The 16,655-nt window shown below is 40.7% G+C and overlaps 1 protein-coding gene across 3 annotated transcripts in view; it reads left to right on the forward strand.

Annotated features, from left to right (window-relative positions):
- The window catches only part of LOC144510730 (triple functional domain protein), a 589,246-nt gene that overhangs the window by 105,724 nt on the left and 466,867 nt on the right, over positions 1–16,655 (forward strand). Inside the window, exon 2 of one of the 3 annotated variants that reach the window (XM_078240513.1) lies at positions 5,278–5,336. The exons of 1 other annotated variant lie outside the window; for it this stretch is intronic. The gene's annotated coding sequence lies outside the window, so the exon portion shown is untranslated. Of the gene's footprint in view, positions 1–5,277; positions 5,342–16,655 lie in introns of those variants that run through there. One more of the 3 variants, XM_078240521.1, reaches the window with a different exon arrangement.

The raw sequence follows: 16,655 nt of genomic DNA on the forward strand, positions 1-16,655 counted from the left end.
TAAAAACTTTCCTCCTATCTTCTTTTGTCAGTCACCTTTGATTTGTGTCCTCTAGTTCTTAATCATTCCGCCAACTGAATCAGTTTCTCTTTAGCTATTCTGTCCGGATCCCTCATGATTTTGAAAACTTTTTTTCACTGAGGAGAACCAAACCTAGTTTCTCCAATCTGTCTGCACACCTGAAATTCCTCAAACCCATGTGCCATTGTTGTAAATCTTTTCTGCAGTTCCTCTAATGGCATCTTCGTATCTTTCCCAGATTGGAGACACTGCTCCATATGAGGCTGAGCTAGTGTTTTACAAAGATCCATCATCATTTCCTTGCTTATGTATTTTATGCCCCTATCATGATTCTGTATGCTTTCTCAACATTTTTCTGTATTAACTTTAATCTACCACATATCTATCCATTCTACCAGCCTGTCTATGTCTTTCTGGAGTTTATCACTGTCCTCCTCACAGTTCACAATGCTTTCAAGTTTTCTGCCACCATCAAATTCTGCCCAGACACATCCAAGTCTAAGTCGTTAATTTAGACCAAGAAGAGCAGTGGTCCTAACATCAACCCCTGAAGACCCTACGATATTCCTCCAGTTTGAAAAACAACCATTTTCTAGTTCTCTATAACTCTGAACTTTGTATTCATGCTGCCACTTTTATTACCCAGGCTTTAATTTTGCTGGCCTACCTGTTTCGGATTATCCCGGATTAAGACTATGCTCTTATTAGATGTCATGAGCACATTTTGAGATGAGACATGCATGGACTATGCGTATGTTCAAATCATTTGTGAGCTGAGGAAAATATAGGCCTCATGGGGATGCCACTGACTCCGTGATCTTAAAACAATCCAACTGATTTCATGTTCTCGTCTGTTCTTCAGTTGTTCCTCTATCCATGCTGCCACCTTGCCTCTAATCTCATGGATTTGAACATGCGTAACAAATCTCTGTGTGGCACTTTGTCAAATACTTTTTTGAAATGTAGATATATCCACTTCATTTCCTTTGTCCATCCATTCAATTGTTTTGTTGAAGAATTCAATTAAATTAGTCAAGCATTTCTTGATCTTTTTTAGTTCCATGTTAACAGTTTTGATTAATCCATACCTTTTTAAGTGCTCCTTAACATTTTCTCTTGTTATGATTTCTAACTGTTTTACTGCTACCCGTATGATGAAGCTGGCCTGTTTATTCTTTAGAGAAATAGGGATGTAATGTTCACTTCTTCCAATATCTTGGTTGAATTTCTGTTTGCAGTGAATTTTGGAAAATTATGATTTACTACCATTATTATTTACATGTAAACTTTACTCAGTTTAATGCTGAGCACTCAATTTGGGCTCCCTAATTTAATAAACTTAACTCACTTAACAGTGTTTAGTTTTCTTGTATTAAAGCTAAACCCATACCTTTTATGTTTTCCAAAATGCTTCACAGCCAATTAATTACTTTTGATGTTCAATCATTATTTGTTTGCACACAATCAGCAAATGAGGTACATTGACAAGATAATCTTTCTTCAGGAGACATTTTGGCTATGATACGATTGCCTTGTATTTCTTTGAATGGTGTCATGGGATCTTTTGTGCCCATCTGTTCAGGTGAACTAAGGACTTTAACTTTTCATCTGAAATATGTCACCTCTAACAATATAATACTTTGTATTCCACTGATGTATCAGTCTAGAGTTTGGAATTTGCCCATCTGGGATGATTTGATTCGATTTGATTTATTATCACATGTATTAGTATACATTGGAAAGTATTGTTTCTTGCGTGTAATACAGACAAAGTATACTGTACATAGGGAAGGAAAAGAGAGTGCAGAATGTAGTGTTACAGTCATAGCTAGGGCGTAGAGAAAAATCAACTTAATGCAAGGTAGGTGCATTCAAATTTCTGATGGCAGCAGGGAAGAAGCTGTTCTTGAGTTGGTTGAGCTCAGACTTTTGTATCGTTTTCCTGACGGAAGAAGGTTGAAGAGAGTATGTCCAGGGTGTGTGCGGGTCCTTGATTATGCTGGCTGCTTTTCGGAGGCAGCGGGAAGTATAGGTAATGTTAATTAATTGGAGGCTGATTTGAGAGGTGGACTGGGCTACATTTACGTCCCTTTGTAGTTTCTTACGGTCTTGGACAGCAGGAGCCATACCAAGCTGTGATACAACCAGAAAGAATGCTTTCTATGGTGCATCTGTAGAAGTTGGTGAGAGTTGTTGCTGACATGCCAAATTTCCTTAGTCTTTTGAGAAAGTAGAGGCGTGGTGGGCTTTCTTAACTGTAGTGTCAGCATGGGGAGACCAGGACAGGTTGTTGGTGATCTGGACACCTGAAAACTTGAAGCTCTCGAGCATTTCTACTTCATCCCCATTGATGTAGAAAGGGGCATATTCTCCTCTAAGCTTCCTGAAGTTGATGACTATCTCCTTCATTTTGTTGACATTGAGTGAGAGATTATTGTTGTCGTACCAGTTCACCAGATTCTCTATCTCTTTCCTGTACTCTGTCTCGTCATTGTTTGAGATCTGACCCACAACGGTGGTGTCATCAGCAAACTTGAAAATCGAGTTGGAGGGGGATTTGCCATATAGTCAAAGGTGTATAAGATGATTGTTCAATTGCTAAGACTAGCTGTGGCAAAGCAATGGCGTAGACTTTGTGATTATCAGCGAACGAACGGCACCTGACATTCATGATGTTGACAGCTGCTCATAATGTTTGGTGGGAATTTGAATGGAGACTTGTGTTTGATCCAGTGTGGTGCCATCTACAGGGTATTGCGGGCATGTGTGAGCAGGGCTGTTGAACCAGTTAGGTTGAAGAATCCTCTTTGAGACAAGGTATGATTTTGAGTTTCTGCTAGGACTGGGAACAGAGGCAGATGGGAGTTAAATATGACCCTGTCAGATGGTTTACTGTTTCCTTAGCTCCGTCTCACCTCTGAGCCAATTTTGAGGAGGCAAGCTGCAGGGAACAGCAGGGCAACTCATCGATGCACCAGATGTGTGCTGCAACTCTTTAAGAGCCTATTGAGACCAATTAAAAGTGGCCAACTGTGGCTATCCTGAGGTGGCAGTAGCCAGTTTAAGTGTCTGGTGGTGGCCTCCCTCTGGCAGATCCAGCATTCCAGGCTGACCTAGAGGCCCTCGCTGCCTACTTTGGTACAGAAACAGCCAAAAGTCACCATGTATAGGGTCGCTGTGCACCCCCCAACACAGTGAATAACCGGGCGGCACAGTAGTTAGAACTGTTGCCCCTGAATCAATTCCGGCCTCGAGTGACTGCCCGTGTGTTCTCCCCGTGTGCCTGGGTGCTCTGATTTCCTCCCACAGTCCATAGATGTGCAGCTTAGGTTAAGGTTTGGTCGCACATTCTGTGGAGGTGCATGGTAACTCAAACCACCATTTCTGGATTTCCTTCTTTAACTGTGCATCTGTTATTTGATTTACTCCATAATAATGGTGAGTGCTACTAGCCTGATTGATTATTAATGCAAAATCTGGATCAATTAGTAACAGATCTCCTCTGGCAAAATATAGGAGAAGCTGGGGGTTGCTGTTCTTAGTAAAACTCGCTTTATTTGAGCATTCTGATCCTCTTCCAAGTTCTCAAAAATCAACTTCTCAAAAATTAAGTATCTGCTTTTGCTCATACAGGAACACAACGGTTTTCATTACCTCTAACAATTTTGGGGTGTGATTTGCGCGTGCTCTCTCTCTCTATTTCTAAATAATATAGAATTATATTCTATATAATATAGTATATATAATATATATTAAAGTGACATGCAACATATTGTCATGGGAATGATCAGGCTAGAATACGATTTTAAAATACCACGATTATCTGATACTACACTCTAACTCTCTCTAATTAGTGCCAACTGTCTTGCCCTGGAAACCTTCAGTGATGACCACACTAATCCACCATCCATGAAAGTCTTCCTGTGATGTTTTCAGCCAATAAGTTATGTGTAAAAGACAAGTTAACTGATGCCTTAAAAAACCCCACCAAAATACTGAACAAAGTCTTATCTCCTTGTTTTCTCAGTGCAACTCTCAAAAACGTTGTCGATACTCACAAAAGGCTTTTTTCTCAACTAATCATTTGAGTGGCTTCAACACGGTGTAGTGTACTTGAATGGTTCAGATGCTATAAACAGCGTAGACTTCCCTTTTGTGATTGACCTGCACTTCTGACTGGCTTTCTTTCCTGATTGTACTTCCTCTGTATCAATTAATATGTACTTGTGAAATGATTCCTTAATTGTGAATGCATTACTGCTTTATAAAAGAGTTCCTCTGTTTCATTATTTTCAATTGTCAGGGCATTTTATGAATTTAAATATCTGTTGCTATGTTTCCCTGTAAAGGATACTGTCACTCTGCCATATATTTTAATGTATTATTGAGCATGACGTTCAACAAAATGTTTGCTTTGACATTTTAAATTGAGTGACAGTTGAGGTGGATTCCTCACCACTGTGATTGACAGGGCCCTTAACCGTGTCTGTTCTGTCTTTTGCACTTCTGTGCTTCCCCAACTTTCTTCCGGGGAGGCAATGGTGTTGTGGTATTGTCACTGGGCTAGTATCTCAGAGACCCAAGGTAATGTTCTGGGGTCACAGGTTTGAATCCCACAATGGCAGATGGTGAACTTTGAATTGACCATGAAAGCATTTTCGATTATCATAAAAACCTATCTGATTCACTAGAATCATAGAAACCCTACAGTGCAGAAAGAGGCCATTTGGCCCATCGAGTCTGTACCAACCACAATCCCACCCAGGCCCTACCCCCATATCCCTACATATTTACCCACTAATCCCTCTAACCTACGCATCTCAGGACACTAAGGGCAATTTTAGCATGGCCAATCAACCTAACTCACACATCTTTGGACTGTGGGAGGAAACCAGAACACCCAGAGAGCACCCAAGCCGGGAATCGAACCCAGGTCCCTGGAGCTGTGAAGCAGCAGTGCTAACCACTGTGCCGCCCCACAATATTTTTAGTAAATGGTGGATGATGTCTTCCTGTATAAATCCCCATTGGTGTCTTACCTTTTCTTCAGTTGGCTAATCCTTGACAACCACCTGAAGGTAACTACTTATTAATACAACTTGCCCATAGCTGTTTCATCCAATTTAAGGTGTAAATTGAATATTTTAATCCTCATATTGTAGTTTAATATTTCAGATTTTACATTATTGCTATTATTGATTTAGCTTTGAAATTCATGGTAGCTATTGAGCCAAACTTCCTTCTTTGTTTCCACAGCTGAATAATCATTAAGATTGTGTGAGCCATCCTTTGTGAATATTCATCCTCTGTATGATGTAAGGTAATAATAGTTGAAGAGTGTTTTGCAGTTCTGCAGTTTTACACTTAGTTTCTCATTGTAGGTCATTCCTTCAGTTTATTCCACCCCTCCCCCAAATTTTTGAACTGTTTAAAAGCTCATGTTGCGTGCAGGAAAATTGCCATGCTGTCTGTGAAATCTGCCTAAAACGAATGCATTTATATCATTGTAAACATTGCAGCTGGCAGGAAATCACACCGCTACATGTCAAGCTTGCAAAGCTGGCTGGCATTGTCAGTAGCAAATTGCGTCAGTTGTGCCAGGAAGGGTAGGATTTGTTTGTGATAATGCTGGATATTGGACCCACCTAAAGTCTAGCAGCTGTTCAAGGAAATAGATTCCTAAATGGATTGTAAATATACATTTTTTTTTGTTTCTGAAATTAAAATTTGTCTTGAGCAATGTTTAGGATGCTAGATAGATAGTGAAGTATAAAACCTGTAAATAATTTAGCAATAAAAAATGTAAATCAGCTATATTGTATGCGCAAAGCTAGCTTCGTTAAAATAAATTAGTTAGAAATAACTCTGCATTTAGAAGTGGTTCTGAAGCTTCCACAATCTCACCTAATTTGCTGTCCTCTCAGGTTGGGTATATAGAAGTCCTAGAAAAGGTTCAAAAGAGGGCCATTACTTTGAACCTAGGTTTAAGGGCCCTGAACTATAAGGGCAAAGACCTAGGTGCTCGCTCGGAAGTACTTCTTTCACAGAGAATCTCCACCCTCATTTAGTATAAATTCACACAAATCTTTACTCAACTGTCTTTGATTTTTGCTTCATATCAGCACCTTATCCCTTCTAAACAGATTTTGTATTTATTTTTATTTGATGCATCAAACTTGGATGAATAGTTACAATTCAAGTTACTTCAGGTGAGGATTCCGTTTTAAATCTTCCAATTCCACCATTCAAATCTTGATTGATGAGGTGAGCTATTGTAGGAAATCACTGATTGGAGGGTTAAACCCTTGTTGACTTCAGTTATTTGATCCCACAGATCAACACACAAACTCTGTGCTTTCTTTTCAGTTCTTTATGCCTTCCTTTTAGAACAGATTTTCTTGTAATGTTGTCAGAGACAGATTTTTGGAATTAAGATCCAGTGTTAGAGCCTAATTTCATACCAAACCACGATGCACACAAAATGGCAGAAGCTGGAATTGACAAACTACCCTTTGAGCATTGAAGGAACCAGAGGAACTTAATAAAATAGATTGCAAAACCTAACTATGAAAATCTTCATGTTACTGTTGCTTTAAAAAAAAAGGGGTACTGCTGGTGGTAAGTCTGCCAGAAAGTCTCTCTTGTTCATCCTTCACTTTCATTGAAGCATAGAAACATAGAAGATAGGAGCAGGAGGAGGCCATTTGGCCCTTCGAGCCTGTTCTGCCATTCATTACGATCATGGCTGATCATCCAACTCAATAGTCCAATCCTGCTTTCTTTCCATAATCTGTGATCCCATTCGCCCCAAGTGCTGTATCTAGTCGCCTCTTGAATACATTCAATATTTTGAAATCAACTACTTCCTGTGGTAATGAATTCCATAGGCTCACCACTCTTTGGGTGAGGAAATATCTCCTCACCCCTGTCCTAAATGGTCTACCCGGAATCCTCAGCCTGTGACCCCTGGTTCTGGACTCCTCCACCATCCAGAACATCCTCCCTGCATCTACCCTGTCTAGTCCTGTTAGAATTTTATAAGTCTCTATGAGATCCTCCTTCATTCGTCTGAACTTCAGTGAAAACAATCCTAGCCTAGTCAATCTCTCCTCATACATCAGTCCTGCCATCCCTGGAATCAACCTGGTGAACCTTCGCCACACTCCCTCGAGAGCAAGAACACCCTTCCTCAGAAAAGGAGACCAAAACTGCACACAATACTCTAGATGTGGCCTCACCAAAGCCCTATATAATTGCAACAATACATCCCTGCTCCTGTACTCAACCACTCCAAATGAAGGCCTTCTGCCTTCTTTACCGCCTGCTACACCTGCGTGCTTACCTTCAGCGATTGGTGCACAAAGACACCCAGGTCCTGCTGCACACTTTCCCCCCTCCCAATTTACAGCCATTCAGGTAGTAATCTGCCGCCTTGTTTTTGCTTCCAAAGTGAATAACTTCACATTTATCCAAATTATATTGCATCTGCCATTGCTTTGCCCACTCACCGAACCTGTCCAGATCATGCTGAAGGATCTCTGCATCCTCATCACAGTTCACCCTCCCACCCAACTTGGTATCAGCTGCAAACTTTGAGATGTTACATTTTGTTCCCTCATCCAAATCATTAAGATATATTGTGAATAGCTGAGGTCCCAGCACCGACCCCTGTGGCACCCCATTAGTTACTGCCTGCCAATTTGAAAAGGACCCATTAATTCCTACTCTTTGTTTCCTCTCTGCCAACCAGTTTTCTATCCATCTTATACACTTCCCCCAATCCCATGCGCTTTAATCCTGCATGATAATCTCTCATGGAGGACTTTGCCAAATGCTTTCAGAAGATCCAAATATACCGCATCAACTGGCTCCCCCTTGTCAACCCTACTAGTTACATCTTCAAAGAATTCCAACAGATTTGTCAAGCATGATTTCCCCTTCATAAATCGATGCTGACTCTGTCTGATCCTGTCACTGTTTTCTAAATGCTTTGCTATAAAGTCCTTGATAATGGATTTGAGAATTTTCCCCACTACCGATGTTAGGCTTACTGGCTTATAATTCCCTGTTTTCCCTACCTCCCTTTTTGAATATTGGGAATGACATTAGCTACCCTCCAATCTACAGGGACCGTTCCAGAGTCTATAGAATCCTGGAAGATGGCCACCAATGCATCCACTATTTCTAGAGCCACTTTCTTAAGTAGTCTGGGATGTAGATTATCAGACTCTGGGGATTTATGTGCCTTCAATCCCATCAATTTTCCCAGCACCATTTCTCTGCTAAAATTGATTTCCCTCAGTTCTTCCCTCTCACTAAATCTTGCATTCTCCAACATTTCTGGTATCTGATTTGTGTCCTCTTTTGTGAAGACAGAACCAAAGTATGTATTCAGTTGCTCGGCCATTTCTTTGTCCCCTATTATACATTCCCTGTTTCTGTCTGTAGGAGACCTGCATTTGTCTTCACCAACCTCTTCTCTTGTTTCTTATCCTGTCCTCCTCTTTCATTTCATGCAGATCTCTTTCTCCTTTGCCATCACTTCTCCTTTTTGCCTTCTGTCCATCTAAGATGGTTCTGAGTTCAGGTTCACTCCAGAACTTGAACATAAAAATCAAGGCTGGCATGCCAGAGTAATGACACTACTGAGAGGGTGTCGCACTGTCGGGGGTGCCATTCTTCAGATGAATTTAGTCATTACTACATTTTGGTTTGTGTGAGCTTGCTCTTGGAAATTGACTGCTGCGTTTTCTGCATTACAAGAGTGACTACTCTTCAATGTACTTCATTGGCTGGAAAGCATTTTGCTTGTCAGGTGGTCATGAAAAAGCATTATGTAAATGCATTTCTTTTCTTTCTGACTCCTTCCTTTCTTGTTCTTTTTACTTTACTTTTCCCCTCTGCTCTATTTTGCTATCTTCAACTTCTCTGGCTGAGAGAGACTTTATCGGCTAGAGAGTACTTTTGGTTGCAGAATCAAGCTGGCAGAGCAGTCAAGAGTCACTTGGAGTAACAAACAGAAGGATTATTCTGAGTGTGCAAATAAATCAAGGAGTGGGCAAGAAACCTGCCCATTCTGGCAGATTATTTCACCTCTGACTGGTGGAGTGAGCCTTGATGGATTATGTTCGCTAAGCAAATAAGCTGCTGTTTAGTTGTTTGGCAATAACTAAATTGAATAATTTACCTAGTTTAGATCTGTTATTTGTTCAGGTGTTTTTTTAAGGAGTATTGGCTGCAAGCATGAATTGGTTACTTTGTATTCCTACAGTGATTTGTTAAGAACATGTTAAAGTGCAATTTTACATTTTTGATGTGCATATATTTGTTTTATGCTGGTATATAGAATGCAGCAGTTCTGGGTGATATTACATGGATAGTGGAAGAGCAGTTGCTCTGTACTGTGCAGGGACTGTGGGAGGAGGCATTGTGGTGTTGGAGCAGTTCACGTTAGGTTGGAGGGGAAAGGAATTTCATAATGTCCTAGTATTTTTCTGCACCCTGTTAGATGATCACTGAATTCTGTTATCTGCCAGTGGTTTTAGTGAATGAGTGTACAATTCACTGAACACTTTTTTTGTTGCCACATCTCATGGTAATGTATAAAGGTTGCATGTGGAGAATATCATTAACCAAAACAAGAAGTTCTCTTGATCTAATTTTATCGAATGATGATTATTTCTATTAAGAACAGTTTAAAAAGGTGCATGTTTACTGTCCTTTATAGAAGGTTATTTCAAGCTTTCTTTAAAGCAGAGTATTGGAAAAGAGAAACTGACTGATCTTCAGTGTTCAATCTGGTGTCAGTGTGTGACCATTAAACCAATTTGGTACTTTCCTTTGAGAAACTGGAAATGAGAAAATGTTGCTCATTGTTGCCTCCAAGAGCTATGTAACCAAGACCGACTGTTAGAATGAATGAATAACTGCATACATTTACATAGTCTCTGGCGATGCCATCTGTGGCATGTCACTAAAGGGGGAGGTGGGGTGCTTAAGTGCAACCAGTTGTCTAGGCACTTTGCCTATGCTTTGTTCCGTGCTGCAGTTGATGATCCAGCTGAGATCAACCATTTACTGTCTGGGGGGGGAAGTGAGTCCAAGTGATAATTAAGCCTGGGATTAGAATGGAGTCAGCTAGTCTGTGGAACAAAGCAGCAAAGTAATGCTCTTGACAAAATTTATAAATTTGCAACATTTTTAATAGCTTGAGGCTGAAAATATAGTAGGGAGATGTGCAGTGGTGGGGACGGGTTGGGGAGATGCAAAGAAAATCAGTTAATGCTGCCCTAAAAATTGCTCATCGACTATAATACATTATGAAACATATCGATTCATATGATGTGACCATAGAAATGTTAATTGTGCCAAGTAACTTGCCAAGCTTAAATAAAAATGGCAGTGATTTAATGATTATGGAGTTTTGGTTGATTGTCTTTGGAGCTTTGGGAGACACCTTTGCAGATCATTTATGTAGTTGATATGAAAAATTGAGAGATAGAATGGATGATTGTCAGTTTGCACTAGAAGTAATTTTGATGGCTGCATTGATTTTTCTCACTTCATACTTATGTATATTCTCCTTTCCACAGTTATTGTTCATGCATCCATACATTCTTGCCACTGTCAAGATTTTTTTCAAGGCAGCACTGATTTCCATTTCCAATTTAATGTAAGGTCATAGATCTGAAATTTTAATGCTTTGAACATTTTCAGTTTTTATTGCTGATTTCCATATCCTTGGTCTGTCTCCGAATTTTTTAAAACTCCCCTGTTTCCAACAATTTATTTCCCTTCCATCTTTATTTTTAAAGCTGCTAACTCCTTGATGGGTTGCAGTTCAATCTGCATTGGTAAATGCCCATTACCTCACTCAAGTGCTTGCTTCTTCCATCATTTAGCTTGGAGAGTGAACATTGTACACGACAGTAACTGACTTCATTAGTAAGTGTGTAGAAGATTGTGTGCCAAAGAAGCAAATCCGTGCGGTTTCCCAACCGAAAATCATGGATGAACAGGGATATCCGCTGCTTCCTGAAGTCTAGGTCTGAGGCGTTCAAGTCAGGCAACCCTGACCTATACAAGAAGGCCAGATATGATCTAAAGAGATCCATCAAAGATGCCAAAAGACAGTACCAGACCAAGCTAGAGTCCCAGGCTAGCCACATGCTGACTATGGTACGGTCTGCAAGACATAAGCTATAAGATGAAAGCATGTAAAATCACCAGCTCCAACGCACCCCTCCCTGATGAGCCCAATGCATACTAAGCTTATTTTGAGCAAGAGGTCAGTGAGAGCATGTCCTCCACCCTGGAAGCCTCGGATGAACATGTATCTGAGGTCACCATCGCAGATGTCAGAGCAGCCTTCTCGAAGATCAACCCACGGAAAGCGACTGGCTCGGATGGGGTACCCGGGCGAGCACTCAGATCCTGCGCAGATCAGCTGTCAGGGGTATTCGCAGACATCATCAACCTCTCTTTACAACAATCTGAGGTCCCTATCTGCTTCAAGAAGACGACCTTCATCCCGGTACCAAAGAAAAGCCAAGCAGCGTGCCTTAATGACTATCATCCGGTGGCTCTGATATCCATCATTATGAAGTGCTTTGAAAGGCTAATCATGGCACGAATCAATTCCAGCCTGCCAGATTGTCTGGATCCACTACATTTTGCCTACCATCGCAACAGGTCCACAGCAGCCGCCATCTCCCTGGCCCTGCACTCAACCCTGGAGCACCTAGATAACAAAGAAATGTCAGACTCCTATTTATTGACTACAGCTCAGCCGTCAACACCGTTATTCCTACGAAACTCATCTCCAAACTCTAGCCTGGGGCTCGGCTCCTCCTCCTGTGATTGGATCCTGAACTTCCTAACCCATGGACCACAATCAGGATAGGCAACAACACCTTCTCCATGATCATCCTCAACATTGGTGGCCCACAAGCTATGCCCTCAGCCCGTTACTATGCTCCTTATACACCTATGACTGTGTGGCCGAATTCCCCTCCAACTCTATTTTCAAATTTGGTAATGACACCACTGTAGTGGGTCGAATCTCAAAACAATGATGAGACAGAGTACAGGAATGAGGTAGAGAATCTGGTGAACTGGTGCGATGACAATCTCTCCCTCAATGTCAACAAAATGAAGGAGATAGTTATTGACTTCAGGAAGCATAGTGAAGAGCATGCCCCTCTCTAAATCAATGGGATGAAGTAGAAATGCTCGAGAACTTCAGGTTTTTAGGTGTCCAGATCACCAACAACCTATCCTGGTCTCCCCATGCTGACACTTTGTTAAGAAAGCCCACCACTGCCTCTACTTTCTCAGAAGACTAAGGAAATTTGGCATGTCAGCTACGACTCTCACCAACTTTTACAGATGCACCATAGAAAGCACTCTTTCCAGTTGTATCACAGCTTGGTATGGTTCCTGCTTTGCCCAAGACTGCAAAAAACTGCAAAAGGTTGTGAATGTAGCCCAATCTATCATGCAAACCAGCCTGCCCATCCATTGACTCTGTCTACACTTTCTGTTGCCTCGGCAAAGCATCCAGCAAAGCATTAAGGACCCCCCGCATCCCGGACATTCTCTCTTCCACCTTCTTCCGTCGGGAAAAAGATACAAAAGTCTGAGGTCACATCCCTGCTGCCGTCAGACTTTTGAATGGACCTACCTTGCATTAAGCTGATCTTTCTCTACACCCTAGCTAAGATTGTAATACTACATTCCGCACTCTCTCCTCTATGAACGGTATGCTTCTGTATAACGTGCAAGAATCAATACTTTTCACTGTATGCTAATACATGTGGCAATAATAAATCAAATCATTGATAGACTGAATGCAGTAATGCTATTGGTGAGCTATTGCCCCACTCACACTTTTTGAGCAGAGATTGGTGACCAGGGATCCTCGCTGATATTTTTCTTCCCAACTTGGGATATTTAGCCTTGTTGTAGTGGCCATGGTTTTTGCGGCATTCTACATCTACACACAAATTTGTTGGGGTGATTCTATTGTGTGTCTATTTCATAAATGCAAGAGCAGAATTTTGTACCATTTTAGAATTATAGATTTTGGAAGAATGTACAGATAGGGAAACTTCCATGAAATCTGATTATTAATAATAGCTGTTCTGTATCTAACTTACAACCTAAATTTGTTCTAAGTTAGTGTTGCGCTAAGTTTTCAGCCTGCTGATTGCTTCCAGTTTCAGTGATTAGGCCACTGGTCAGTCTCGTCAGCTCAAATGACCTCAGCTGTGTGCGCCGCACCGCATTGATCAGTGAGCTGGGAAATTTTATTAACAATAAATACCTCAAGGGAGACCTCTGTTTGTCACAGCTGTGCTTTGATGGCGAAGGTGGAGTCGGACTGTCTCCATGTTTGGCACAGACTAAGCTGTTTGACAACTGGAGACTGCTGTCCAATGGGTGAAATCTGACCTTTGACTGCAGATGAAATGTTGTGGCCTACTAGCAGTCCTATTTTTTTTTGTTTATGAAGGGAAGGGGTAATAAAAACAAACATTATAGTATCTCTAATATAATCATCTCAAGATCTTTCCTGCAAGATAGTTAATTTATATGCTAAATCTGGAGCTCATCTTCTGAACAGTACCTTATCCATTGGGGCCAAGTTTTGGTCAATTCAAATTATTAGGAGAGGAATATCAATTTCTTGGATTATAGACTCAAATATAAAAGAAATGTAAGTGAATCAAATGCATGGAACAGATGTGATGAGTGGCATGACATTTTATCATTCCATCTGCCAGAAGAATTAACGTGAATTAGTTTTACAATCAGATATTTGGTCTTCATGATATTTCAAAGACCTGGAAAGCTAAAAAATCTAGAAAGCCATATGAATTTGCACCGAATGAGCAGCCAAACAGAAGAGTGGTTATTCAGTAGTTCCAAGAATTCTGTAAATAAAGAAACGTTTCACAGCTGATTTAATATACCATACACAGGATTGAGAATTTCCTGTTCTTCTGCTGCATGTTGCAGTAAGAACTGTTGTGCCCAATCAATTCCTGCTAGCACATAAAATGCTAGAAATGATCTTAAAGCCTGTTAAATATCAACATTTCTATTATCTAAATTCCTGTTTATTATATTTTGGTCTTGTATTTTCAGGAAGTGGTTGATAATTACATATTATAATGGAGAAAAAATAAATATAAGAAGTATAGGATAGTTGTACTGGGAGGGATTTGTTAGGACAACCTATGAAACCAGGCCAGCTGCCTCACATGCACTGTAAATGATGATTTTTAAAAAATTGACCCAGCTATTCTATTAGCGTTAAAGTGTATATATTTTAATGTGGGAACTCGCATTGCACCTCTTGTCTCCCCAGTAATTTGCAGTCTTTTCCACAACCCTCCGAATGCGCCTGTCTCTGTTCAGCCACTATATCTATGGCATCTGAATTGCACTGGGCAAAGAAGACATCCACTCACAAACCAAGTTGAAAAGCAATGTAACAATGTCTGTTATGAAAGACTTTTTCAATTCTGGATTAATTGGAGCAGCATGATCTATAAATTATATCCCATTTGGACTGTAATCCGACTATGAATTTTCGATGATGTTGTAAACTAAACTTTATAGCTGTCATGAATTTTAAAATGAAATTGTAATATTATTTTCTCCAGTCTACAGTGACTTTAAAAAAAATAGATTGGTACTGCATAGCATTGTTTTAATGGTATTTTTCCCTCTAGGCTTTTAATATGGAGCTGCTGCGCGGTTATTGGCGCTTGAAGGCAGCCACATGAAAGAATTAATATTTCTGTAGGTTTAAGGACAAATCTTTTTGAACTGACCAACTCTGGTTCAGTGTTTCTTTCTTAAAACAACATGTTTGAATGCAGTGCTCATCCTGGTAGAATAATTTACGGTTCAAGTGAAACAAGATTGGTCTGTTCAGCAAAAACTGCAAGTGCTTGTACCGTGCAGAGATAATGTTCTTACAATACAGAAATGTTCCTCAAGGTTACCTAATAAAGGATAATATAGAAGATTTGGAAATATATTTTAGTTCTATTCGGGCAACGTAACTGTAATTGCAGATCCCAAGTTACTTCACAGGAGCATTATCAAACATGTGAGATTTTAGACTTGGATGACCAAAAGCTTAGTTAAAGAGGTAGGATTTAGGAGCACCTTTGTTTTAGCAAGGTCATTCTAGACATGGTGCCTTAACAGCTGAACTCTCAGCCAACAATGTTGGAGTGATCAAAATCAGGGACATGCAAGAGGTCAGAATTGAAGATGGGAAGCAGGTATCTTGGAGGGTTGTAGGAGTGGAGGAGGTTACAGAGATAGGCCAAGGAGGGATCTGAAAACAAGGATGGGAATTTCAAATTCAAAACATTGCTCAACTAGAAGCACAAATATTTATGGACTAATGAGATTTGGTGGTAATTAGGCTAGTCATAGAATCATAGAATCCCTACAGTGCAGAAAGAGGCCATTCGGCCCATCGAGTCTGCACCGACCACAAGCCCACCCAGGCCCTATCCCCGTATCCCTACATATTTACCCGCTAATCCCGCTAACCTATGCTTCCCAGGACACTAAGGGGCAATTTAACATGGCCAATCAACCTAACCCGCACATCTTTGGACTGTGGGAGGAAACCGGAGCACCCGGAGGAAACCCATGCAGACATGGGGAGAATGTGCAAACTCCACTCAGTGACCCGAGGCCAGAATTGAACCCTGGTCCCCAGCACTGTGATGCAGCAGTGCTAACCACTCTGCTACCGTGTCGCCCCTTCTGACAGAGTTGAGAAATTTTCACTCCCTGGTGTCCCTGTCTCCAGCCAAACTAAAACTTAAAAGTTTTTCTACTCTTAAAAGGGTCTCTGAGTGCTAAGCAACACCTGCTTTTCTTCTTCTTTGGCATTCCCTCAGGGTTGACAATGACATGGAAGCAATGCCTGCATACTTCTGCTGGTCTACTTATTCTTCATGCTATAGCCCTCTCTAAGCATAACAGATTGGAATTGAAACTGATCCCCACACAAACAAAGATCTTTGTCCAACATGAATCTAACTTTTGGATTTACCCCTCCAGGCATTAAATTAACATTAACATAAAGAAACGTTAAATTAAATCCACTCAAAATTATACCTTATTTTTAATATTTACCAATACAAATATAAATCCCTTCAAACTACCTTTGTTTTCCGAACACAAGCCTGGGTGAGATCATGCTTGGAGTATTGTGTGTAGTTTTGGTCTCCTTGTCTAAGGAAAGGTATACTTGCCATAGAGGGAGTGCAGTGAAGGTTCACTAGACTTATTCCTGGGATGACAGGATTGTTGTAGTGTGTCAACTGGACCTCTATTCACAAGGATTTAGAAAAATCAGGGGGGATTTAAGTGAAATGTATAAAATTCTGACAGGGCTGGACATACTGGATGTAGGGATGTTATTTTTTCTGGCTGGGTGGTTATCTAGAACCATGGGGCATAGTCTCAGGATACGGGTAGGCCATTTAGGACAGAGATCAAGAGAAACTTTTTCACTCGAGACCGGTGAACCTGTGGGATTCTCTACTACAGAAGGCCAGGTCCCTAAATATATTTAAGAAGGGAATAGATTTCTGGAC

The sequence above is a fragment of the Mustelus asterias genome, chromosome 2, assembly GCF_964213995.1.
Source record: "Mustelus asterias chromosome 2, sMusAst1.hap1.1, whole genome shotgun sequence".
Taxonomy (NCBI): Eukaryota; Metazoa; Chordata; class Chondrichthyes; order Carcharhiniformes; family Triakidae; genus Mustelus; species Mustelus asterias.